A 10,546-nucleotide genomic window follows, 5' to 3' on the forward strand; every position below is an offset into this window, starting at 1 on the left:
AACATTCAAGCCCAAAAATTCTGAAGCGAGACATGGACAAACCTAGGAGTGACTGGGCAGCTGCACTTCCACATTCTGGACATCCACTTCGCGCCGATGCCTCTGTAGGTGGCAAAGCTAGCGGCATCTGTCAACGAACACGGTAGCAACAATAGCATGGACTTGGGACGCCATGTATCTTGCTTCTTAGCTTCGGCAGGATCCTATCACATAGGTGAAGATGATCATTCTAGGGTACTTCTAGTGAGGTGCAGTATTTAAGTAAGATGGGCTGCAAAGTGATCTTGAGTGACAAACATGTCGTATGAACAAAATAATATAAGTACTTATTTTATCTGAAATCTGAATGGAAAATCAGCAATGTGATAAAGCAACGATATATCAAACTTTTTGAAACTTAGTCATGTTTCTAAGAACTGGAATAAGTTTATTTTTCATGACAGCTGAATGCAAAATGAGTAATATGTTATTCCTGATTTACCAAAGTGTACCCTGAGAATTTCATCTCAAAGCCTTGTACTTCACTGGCCCATGTTTCAAAATTTAGGTACAGCACACATACGGACCAAATCTCAACTTCAACTTATACCACCAGAACCGTGTACTGGTATCTACCGTAAATTATACATTGGCAGTTGCTTATTGTTATTGCAGGATTGCACAAACTGCAATACACAAGATGAAGAGTATTATAGATTATGAAACTGTTGATATTATCACTCGCAACTTAGAACTTCATCAGTTCATTACACCAAGATGTCTTGCACTGCTAGACCAACAGTAAGAGAGAACTCATTGTTCTATATTTCTGTACATCCTTCGACAGCAGCTCTGTTTTTTTTTTCCAATGTCATATAAAATGGCGAGTACAACTATCAGAAAACATGAGGAAAATATAGCAGCTTTGTCTATGATAATATGATTATATCGTACAACACTCTCAGTAATATAGTACACAATGGGCCTCTATATGAACTGATAGTAGAAACCAAATTAAGATTTGTTGATTGATATGAAAGCTTACAGTTTTGTATGGTCGAGTCCTTGCTCTTAAAAGTCATGCATTGGATTGATGCTTCAAGCCAACTGCACTGCAGAGTTGAGCCAATCGCAACCTTGCTACTAGTTCCTATTTCTACTGCCCAATGATTTGAACAACATCAGTAACTCAAGATGCAATAGTTCAACTTAAAGATACCGAGTCAGCACTTCATACACAACAACTTACAAACCAATATCAAAGTCAGCCACCAATTAATGATAGCCGCAGCTAAACCATTCAAGTAGTTTGGACTAATACAAACTCATCTAGTTTCAAAACAAGAAAAAAATATTGTCATTCTAATTTGTCAAAACAGGCAAGTGAAAGGGTACCCAAACCCAACTGTTCATACACCCAAGGGCCAGATCTATTTAGGTGACAACACAAACAAATCGTTCGTCGCAAACAAGATGGTAGGCAATTATGGAAGTTCTATTCCTTTGGCATAAACTTGATCAAAGGAAAGTACCAAATCAGAAATAACTACCACTAGCAAAGTCTAAACCTCATAGGAAACATGCAAACCATAAGTCACAGGGGAAGGGAAACATGCCCAGAAGGACGTCATGACCAACAATGGACAGCACAAAACGTACACACATCCGTGGCACGATCGACACAACTTATCCCCAACTAAAGACAAACTCATCCCCAACTTATTCCTCGTATTGAGCAAGAGCATAATGCACAGAGATCAACAACATGGCAAATATAAGCAATTCCCCAACTGCAGCTACTACAAAATGAACAATACATGATTCTTTACTAGGAGTAAGATCCTAAACACCATATCGATAACTAGCCAAACAAGAACACAAGTTTAACCTACTTGCAAAGATTAGAAGGTGATTGTGTTTCGGTGTGACCGAGTTAGCATGCCCACTAGTAATAGATAAGAGATACCATTGTAGCCAGCACCAACACAACAATGACATGGATATTTCTTTAACACCAAAATAACCACTTATTTGCCAAACAAATGAACATCTCTAGGAGTAGGAAATTGTACCTCTTCATTCATAAGTTGGAAATCCTACACCAACATGATAATCTTGTACTGTTCGTGCACTATAATTGATCAATGCTTCCTCAATCCTATTAAGAAAGAATTGAAAATAGAAAGTTACAGGCAGCGCAAGAATATTATGATCTTCAACAGTAGGGATACATAGCTAGGAACGAATTGTTCCACCAAACTAGTAAGAAGATTAACCTTCAGACTGAAGCAACAAAGCAAACTAGTAAGATGGTTTTCCTATTAGAGTTTCAATGCCAATACTCTGAAATGTAAGTATAGGAAGATTCAGACTTTCATGACCCTACTGGAGATAGTATTGAACATGACTAGCCGAGGAAGAAAACTGAAGGAACTACCAGAGCAAAACATGTTGCTATTTCATCTGCATTTTATCTAAGAAGTATATTTTCCATATTTTGGTTTTGCAGTTAAACATGGAAGTATTTTCCATCTTTTGTTGACTCAGATCATTTAGCAACAAATGATGAACCCGTATGGTTGTGTACATAAATACAAAGGAGGAGACAAGTAGATCGCACAAGAGAGATTTTTCCATTCTACCTCTACTCTGCTCTTCCATTGTTGGGTCCATGGAGCTCATCACCACGGCACTGTTGCTTCAGAGAATGAGTAGGAGGTGGTGGTGTAGTGACATGTGCACCACAACACTGGTAGAGCCCCTAGTGCCCCTTTTTCCTCACCTCGTCTTCTGATCGTGTTCCTAGCAACATACCATTGTCTGGTTGTTACATGCTATAGCTCCTCCCGGTCTATTAAGCGCAGAGGACCGTTCAAGCAAGTGACCCGGTGAAAACCAGCAGAACCGCGGTTCGACCGGTGGTTTAAGGAGAAAACCAGCTTGCCAGATAGCCGGTCGAACCGCTGGAAATATTCGCGCAAAAAATGAAATGATGGTACCAAGAATCGAACGTGCGTCTCCTGCTGTCGCGCACTCCTACCAATTCAGCTACCGTTTTGTCATGTACAGACCTGACACAGGATGGTTTTGTACATAATCAACACGCTAGCACCAAAAAAAATGACACAAGTTTGTTTTGTACATGACCGGTACACGTGATGGGCTTCGTGTTCCAGCTTTGCACTCCATGGCATACATTGTGTGTTAGCTGTTTCCTTGCTTCCCCTCAAAAACGAAAATAAGCTGTTTACTACTTACTATGTTTTGCTTTGCATGCAAAATTGCATACATGTGTGTATATACTTGGCTGCCTCGGACATGGTAAAGTCAAAAAATAGGTGCTCAGCTGCTCACTAATTTATCATGTTATTATGTGAATTATTATGGAAAACTGCAATTCTAAAATATTTTTGCATAAACTTTTTGGGAATTATACCAAGAGATCACATAGTACCAGAATTGGTATAAGACGATTGCAGCACAAACTTTTTGGGAATTTAGACTAATAGAGTTGCTAACTAGCAGCATTAACCACCATAGGCAGATATGGAAGCATACATAGGAGTACCACAAATTTACCATCTCAATTACAGGAAGACATAGCAGACCAAAAAGCATAAGTATAACCAAATAAAACCAGTACCTTGGTGGTGCTCTCATAAGCTCATCATAGTGTTTAAGTGCATGTAAGCACTTGGCCACCAGCCCACCACAATGCCTGACTCGCCCTGATTCTCCAGGTCACACTCAACCAAGTCCAGCCTCAAGAGAGTGACACTCCACCCTTTGCCAGCAACAGCCGCTCCATCCTCAGGACTATTCCCTGTCACATAAATGATATGGTCATAATGAAAACTTATGAAGACGGGTAGAAATTTATCACAAACCGGTACGATATAGCAGATACTCTCTATCACAATTGTGAACAAGACAACATGAATTAAATAACAATGTCATCTCAAAGTAACAAGCAAGATATAGCATATGAGTATTCACTTGAAATCATAACTCAAAATAAGGTCACCCTAAAAGTGAAAGAACAACCACAATGCTTGGCAAGTAGAAAACAAAAAAAACTTAAAGCTAGTTGACTAGTGCATGAATCAATCATCAAGAAACAGGGACATAATAAATCCCTAATTTACACAAGATTAGAAGGCGGTTATGTTTTGGTGTGCCTAAAACCAAAAAGATGGACTAATATTAGCTGAGCATGCCTAATTGCACTAGATTTTTTAGAGATAAATCATGCTGCCAACACAAAATTAAAATGATGAAGAATCGCGACACGACACAAGATTCATTTTATACAGAAATAAAATTGCATGGAGCAAAAAGACGAACCCCTCCGCACATTGGCAGGGGACAGAATAGCCGCGGCTCGATGCCCAATAAAGCAACAAAAGGATTACGAGGAGCTCACCGGAGAGGGGTGTAGGCAAGGCCAAGACAACACCACCACCACAGTAGCAACACAATGATTAGCTTAGTGAAGCCCAGAGCTAGCCAAGCATACTACCGAACACGAAGCATGGTGGGCCACAGCCAGCCCAACAGCAATGCCGGATCCCCCGGTGGAAGACGCTGGCAGCAGCTCCATGCTGCGTGGACATGCATTGTCTGAGACCAACGCCCATTAACGACAACGTCGTTAGCGCAGGAGACCGGTGGTGGGTTCTATGGTGCTTCATTGACCTAAAAAATCACCAATAGGTGTTACGAATTTGAATTGGATCTCTGTAAAGGATCTAATTTCATAAGTATAAACTACTTGAGCATAAGCGCGAATAAAAGAGCATAAGTCAAAGGGGAATAAACCAACTACCTAGGTGGTCCTCTTGTGTAGGATCATTGTAGTATCTAAGCAGCCATGAGTACTTGGCTGCCACAATGCCCAACTAGCAGCATAAGCACCGCAGTGCAGATCTGGAAGCATACATAGGAGTACCACAAATTTACCATCTCAATTTCAGGGAAACATATACCATACCAATTAATCATAAGTACAACCAAATAAACCTAGTACCTTGGCGGTGCTCCTGTAAGCTCATCATAACGTTTAAGCGCAGGTAAGCACTTGGCCCCCACAATGCCAGACTTGCCCTGATTTTTCAGGTCACACTCAACCAAGTACAGCCTCAAGACAGTGACGTTGCTCCCTTCGCCCAGCTATAGCCCCTCCATGCTCACGACTACTCGCTGTCACAAAAATGAAATGGTCATAATAAGATCTTAAGAGGATGGGTAGCAATTTATCACAAACCAGTACGATATAAAGGATATTTCTATAAGTCTAGGACTAGCTCAATGATGAAATGACAACATGAAATAAGTAACAATATTGTTTCTTAAAAACCAGCAAAATCTATAGCAAGATATTATCTCACTAGAAAGATGGATATTCTCTTAATTGAAAATCGTACCTCAAATACAAGTCATCCTAAAGATGAAAGCGCAAGTGCTCAACCACAAGTCCATTTTATGTAATGTATATGCAAGTGCTAGTGGAGCAGTGCTACACTCAATCATCAAGAAACAGGGTACATAATTAATTTTGACATGATTAGAAGGTGATTCTGTTATGGTGTGACCAAACCCAGAAACATGACAAACGAGTTGAGCATGCCCAGCTACACAAAATTCTACAGAGATAATGAAACCAAAAGAAAACTAAAATGCAGCCGAACAGATATTATGGTTTAATTTTTTACAGCATCAAAATAACCTGGGAGTAGAGTTGTGAACCACGCCGCACAAAGGCGTGGAAGAAAATTACCACAGCTCAAATGAGCACATGTACGAAAAAAATGAGAACAAGTCACAGGGAAATAAGCCCAGTACATTTGAGGTACTCTCGTACGATCATTGTAGTATCTAATGGGCTGTAAGTACTTGGCCGCCACAATACAAAGTCGTTCAGCTTCTCCAGGTCGCACTCAACAAACATAATGGTGAAGTCTAGGACTACCACAATGGTGAAAAGGACACTATGAAATAAAATAACAATGTTGTTTCTTAATAATCAACACTAAATATAACATGGATATTGTCTCACTTGGGAATCGTAGCTCAAATACACGTCATCTTAAAAACGAAGGCTCAACCACAAAGTTCATTTCATGGAATGTCGACAATTGAAACCTTGCTGCTAGTTGACTACTGCTACACTCAATCATCAAGAAAGAAGCTACATGATATTAATTTTCGCAAGATTAGAAGGTGTTTATGTTTTCTTTTGGCCAAAACTACGAACATGACAAACTAGTTGAGCATGCCCAGCTGAAGTAGATTGTTTCTTTAGAGATAATATTGCAGCCAACACGAAATTAAAATGGTGCAGAACATATCTCAGGATTCCATTTCTTACAACCTCAAAAACATATGCAACAAGAACGCTCTTTACACACTTGAGGGGAAAGAGATTGTAGCATCCAACACAATTACTCTCAATCTACTTCTTGCTAAAATTGCTCACCAAAACTGTATAACAAAACCATACAGTCAACAGAACCTGCAAACAACAAGGTAAATTCACAACCAAACGATTGTGTTGCACAACATGCAACCAAGGAATAATCAATTAGTGCAAGGCAGGCAGCAGGAGGCACCTAGTGGTTCGTTCTTATCCCAGGCGGCGGCATGCGGTCTAGTAGAGGAGGAAGTTACCATCATGTACCCAGGCGCCCTACTGAACCTTCATGCATGGCGCCATCAATGCTGCCGCCGACACTTGGGTCTACTAGCACAACTGCACCCAATCATGAACTTTCTACAGAGAGCAGACAAGTGAAGCTAGGGTTAAATTTCGCCACAAAGAAAATGAAGAAGCCACAGCCTCTTAATCAGCAAAAGGGATCCGAACAGGTCTAGGAGGATGTGAGGCTCACCGCCATGTGCCGGCAGTCAGCAGTCTAAGTCCATCGTATGAGAGCCTAAGCAGCAATAGCAGCAGCCAAGCCACCCATTTTCCAGCTTCAAGGCACCATCCACATTCAGGATAAGTGGCGGCAAGAAAATCTGTAATCACGAATGAAGAGAATAATTAGAAGAGAAAACTCGGAGTGTTGATGTATCTAGAAACACTCATGCTACTTCCTTGTGTTGCGGTTGAAACCATTTGATTCATGATAAACTAACAAAGAGTGTAGATATATTATCAACACGAGGACATCAATCTAGGTGTTGCCATTAATTGAGAAACCTAAGAATATAATCTACAAAATTACTACACGTTTATCAGTTTTTCCGGATCCTCGTTTGCTAGTTAGATAATTTTTTGCTAAAGTAGCACATAAACCTAAGCAGAAACAGTCCCATTTATTCACCAAAAGAGATGAATGAACTCAAGAACACCTAAATCAAATACTCAACCTTGTGTGTTGTTTACAAGGTAAAAGGCAGGCAGGAGGCACTGGGTCGTTCTTGTCCCCAGCTGCATCCTAGTGAAGGAAGTCATCCTGAACCCACCTAGTTTGCACCTCCAAGGCACGCTCCAATAGTAAGGAAAAGTGGCCACAAGAAATTCTGTGATAAAAAACGAAGAGGATGATTAGAACTCAATACTACTAATTTAATCAAAGCGTCGAGAAACATTTGTTAAGATGTCATTCTCCATGAACAAAGAAGCCAAGAAATATACAAATTTGAGCAATCTTGTATATACTTCCAGAGACTATGCATACAACAGACTATACATTTAAAAATAAAAGGAGAGGAGAGGAATCATAAGAGCAGCCCTATGCATGCAGAAAAATCGGAGACCTGAAAGCACAAGTGGGGTACTGGTCCACCCTCCAACACCGCCTCCTGGTACGCTCGGCTTGGTGCTATTTAACCCCGGTATGATCTGAACCTGAAAGCAATAAAAGTTGTCAGTTATGTTGATTCATAAGCAGCACCCAAAAAATAACACAAGAGATGCTCATCCATTCCGTTTGGTCTATAATTGCAATATACAATGTAATTCAATTCTTATATGAGTTGCAATATATGCCAGCAAAGCTTAAATACAAACATCTCATGTCTCATCTATTTAAAATCAGGCCATCAGCATATGAATATGACATTTGTAGAACCCGCTTTATAAGAGTGTCATAAGACAGTTGTGAACTTGAGGTTACACCATTTTAGCAACTGTGCACTAAGCCAGAAAACTAAATTAGCAATGGTCAGGTTGAAACTAGCTCGAACCTTTCTGTGCAGCAACAATTGCGTGGCAGCCAGAATATCACAGATTGATCAGAGAAGGCAGCGGGATGCACCTTACTACGAGTCGTTCTTGTCTCCGGCGTTGTCCAGGTCACTCTCCTCAACCCGCAAGGCAATTATTCAGTTATAACTTATAAGGCACACCGCATATTCATCTGTGATGATAAACAAAGAGAGCCATTAGAAGAGAAGCAAGTAATTACAGAAAATCTAGAACGGGTCATGAATGAGTAGAGTGGCCTATCAAACTCTACGTTTGAAGGTTAATTTAGTATCATATCAAATCAACTTTTTGTTGGGTGGGTAGCAAAAATAAAATATCGAATAATATCTGATGCAAGGCACGCTCCATATTGATCTGTGATGGCAAAGAAAGATAGAAATTATAAGAGAAGCAAGTAATTGCAGAAAATCTAGAGCGGCTAATTAATGAAAAACGTTTAATTTACAATGATGCATGCAGAACACACTTGGATGATGGAACACCTTTACATCCCAGCATTTGTAGTGAAGAAAACTGGAAACTCGTATCCATGCAAGCATACATGTGACAGTCCAAAAAAAAAAGAGATGCTAACTGAGAGAGAAAGAGAGACCTTTCGTATGGTGGTCGTGGTTCTAGTAGAATAATAAAACAGGTGCATCTCGGCCCCACGGACGGTGCGGCCATCAGGAGGTCGGATGTACAGCAGCAGCACCACCACAAGTACCGCAGCAGGAACCTGAGACAAGTTGAGGCAATTGCGGTGTAAAGATATGAAGTGGAAGAGTAAAGTCTGTAATGAAGCTTAAATTCGTAAGAAAGCAGTAGGGTTGAAGAGAGTAGGACTACCTCATCCCCATAGTGTTGATGCCAAGCATCAGGACTCGGGGACGGGAGTGTTCTCTGTGCCAAGAGAGATCACCACCCAGCGGTCTACTTGGGCGTGATAGACAAGTGGAAGACTGGCTCCAGGGGTGCATCCAGCGCCAATGTCGATGCTGAGCCATTGAATTTTCTGGAAAAATCTCGCTGCCCATGGTTAAAACGTTGTGGTTAGACAAGTAACCCATTCGGCGAGGAACAAAAAAAAAAGGTCACAGATCTACTTCATTATAAGCAAAACAGGGTGCATACAATACAATCATCACTTTTAAAAAGGCCATTGGATGGATATTCATGGAGATGACAAGGCTTGAACTGCGATGGTAAGTTGAAATTCTAAAAAACTGTAGTGCTTCCTTTGCTGTTAACGTTGGAGATGGCTGGTTAAAATGATGTAAATTCATCTGCTAAATAAGGCCTTCCCCTTGCATAACCCGGGCGAGTGACATAGATGCATATTACTGGGTGCAGTGGGATGACTTGATAAAGATACAAGATTAGCGGTGCGAAACTATAGTCGTGAGGTACATGTACAAAAATTCAATAGAATATCTGTCGTTAATTTGGAGGATTGTTATGCATCTAGCCAAAAGCCGGGTCTGCTGTGGCATATATATCAGGTGAAGAATTAGATGGGCTGCTGATGAGAAATAGTGAGATAAATGCAAGATCGTCCATCCCAGCGTGAATCACAAGCAAGCAACTGTGCAGGATGTGTCCCCAAATCAGTTGTTGAGCGTGCATGAAAGTGCAGAGATCAATTACCTCGCATGTTGTGAGGCGGATGTGAGTACATACATCCGTGGGAAGCAACGTGAGTAGAGACACACACAGAAAGAGTATTTTCAGTCAAGGTGATACTAGGTAGCGATGGGATTTTCACCTGGCGTGGTGGGGGCGGAGTGGCGTCAGGAGCATGCAGCAGGTCCAACCGTAAAGAGGAGAAGGTCGGTCGGGGAGGTGGTCGCCGGCTGCAGCATCGTGGTCAGGCCACCACCAGGTCGATCCCCTTGCCGGCGTTCCTGCGCGCGGCGCCGAGAGCTACGGTCTGCCCGCCCTTGTTGTCCCCGTTGCTGTGGAGGGAGGGCGGCCGGCGAGGGAGGGAGGGAGGGGCCGCGGCGAGGGGAAGGCGGCGGAGGGACGGCGAGATCGATCAGGGATAGCAGAAAGCAGAGGTGGTTGGGTTCAGCAACGCAATTAGTTTGAGGGTGGGGAATTGTGGGCGGCATATACGTACTTATTAGGTGCTGCTTGGGTTCAGCAACGCAATTACTGTGACTCCTCGGGAGCTGGGCCTCTGCATGGCCGTTAGATTTAGATTTAGATTTAGCCCAGATGGATCTACGGCTCGAATCGAGTTTAACAGGGGGGCGATCCACGCAAACGCAATCAGTGGCATCTAATTGGCTCGACGGATTCGGGATGAGTGGCACCCTACCCTTGGGGCCAAATATTCGTCTACCACATTTGATCTCGTCCTCTACCTACCTACCA

At 41.8% G+C, this 10,546-nt stretch overlaps 3 long non-coding RNA genes across 4 annotated transcripts; all 3 read right to left on the reverse strand.

Moving 5' to 3' along the window:
- On the reverse strand, positions 1-2,811 carry LOC127299005 (uncharacterized). Its single transcript, XR_011745881.1, has 4 exons — positions 2,622-2,811; positions 2,052-2,137; positions 1,025-1,138; positions 1-203 (listed from the first exon to the last, which is right to left on the reverse strand). It is a non-coding gene; the product is annotated as an uncharacterized lncRNA (long non-coding RNA).
- Positions 2,812-3,576: 765 nt separating this feature from the next.
- LOC127299004 (uncharacterized) lies at positions 3,577-5,174 on the reverse strand. The gene is made up of 4 exons (XR_007850266.2): positions 5,006-5,174; positions 4,805-4,905; positions 4,403-4,674; positions 3,577-3,802 (listed from the first exon to the last, which is right to left on the reverse strand). It is a non-coding gene; the product is annotated as an uncharacterized lncRNA (long non-coding RNA).
- A 1,305-nt stretch (positions 5,175-6,479) lies between these two features.
- On the reverse strand, positions 6,480-7,810 carry LOC139831207 (uncharacterized). Of its 2 annotated transcripts, XR_011745879.1 has the most exons (4): positions 7,741-7,810; positions 7,447-7,503; positions 6,867-6,996; positions 6,480-6,748 (listed from the first exon to the last, which is right to left on the reverse strand). It is a non-coding gene; the product is annotated as an uncharacterized lncRNA (long non-coding RNA). The 2 variants fall into 2 exon arrangements; XR_011745880.1 differs by lacking the exons at positions 7,447-7,503; positions 7,741-7,810 and adding an exon at positions 7,351-7,436 and having other exon boundaries at positions 6,482-6,748.
- Positions 7,811-10,546: the final 2,736 nt, after the last annotated feature.

This window comes from Lolium perenne, chromosome 5 (assembly GCF_019359855.2).
Source record: "Lolium perenne isolate Kyuss_39 chromosome 5, Kyuss_2.0, whole genome shotgun sequence".
In the NCBI taxonomy this organism is placed as follows: Eukaryota; Viridiplantae; Streptophyta; class Magnoliopsida; order Poales; family Poaceae; genus Lolium; species Lolium perenne.